At 44.2% G+C, this 819-nt stretch overlaps 1 long non-coding RNA gene across 1 annotated transcript; it reads right to left on the minus strand.

Moving 5' to 3' along the window:
• Nucleotides 1-358: 358 nt before the first annotated feature.
• Nucleotides 359-818, minus strand: LOC109509088 (uncharacterized). The gene is made up of 3 exons (XR_002166864.1): nt 775-818; nt 566-691; nt 359-493 (listed from the first exon to the last, which is right to left on the minus strand). It is a non-coding gene; the product is annotated as an uncharacterized LOC109509088 (long non-coding RNA).
• Between the last annotated feature and the right edge of the window lies 1 nt (nt 819).

Here is an 819-nt window from a genome sequence, read left to right on the forward strand (position 1 = left end):
CGGTTCCACCGCAAAATGACCTGGCACTGCGCCATGTGGTCGCTTTTCCACTACACTTTTTTGGAGGGTACGTGCGGTTACAATGGAATCGCGTTTCAGAATCTCCTCCGAGGTAGCTCTAAAATGCAGGCCGAGCGGGGCCGTGGCCTCACTATCCACGGCAAACAATCTCTGTTGAAGTTCAGCCAAGAGGTGTTTGATGGGGTTGAAGTCCAGTTCTTCCACACTAAACTATTCCAAGCATTTTTTTCATGGAGGGCTTTGTGCACTGTGGCAATCATACTGGAAAAGAAAAGGACCTTTCCCCACTATTGGAAGCATTCAATTGTCCAAATTGTATTGATTACTGGATCTGACAGAAACACAGAACCAATGCTGATACTGCCACTTACTCCAGTGAGGTATTCAAAACAAATCATGTACTCGGGCAAGACGAGTTCATTGTCAAAGACAAACCACTTTCTTCCTTTAGGAATGGTCGTGTGTAGTCCATCTAGATGAAGGGAGAGAAAAAAATATGAGCATGCTGAATTAAAACAAAAAATTTCTTGAGTATGTGATGTACCTCGATGCTTGGTGTGCACACTGCGATATACAGAAGCAGCGCGGGGATAGACCCTTCTGTTGACCAGTTCTCCCTCTTTGATTGGAACGCTGTGGCCCAGAAAAACTTTGGAAACGATAACTCGGCCTACAGTATGAACATGTAACATTTAGCCATAGTTACTTATAGCTACGATTTTATTTTCCGCATTGTGAACCAAATTCACCCACCAGATCTGAACGGGATTTTATCCGTTCTGATATTGTAGCACCCTT

The sequence above is a fragment of the Hippocampus comes genome, unplaced genomic scaffold (genome assembly GCF_001891065.2).
Source record: "Hippocampus comes isolate QL1 unplaced genomic scaffold, H_comes_QL1_v1.1 C16765120, whole genome shotgun sequence".
Classification (NCBI taxonomy): Eukaryota; Metazoa; Chordata; class Actinopteri; order Syngnathiformes; family Syngnathidae; genus Hippocampus; species Hippocampus comes.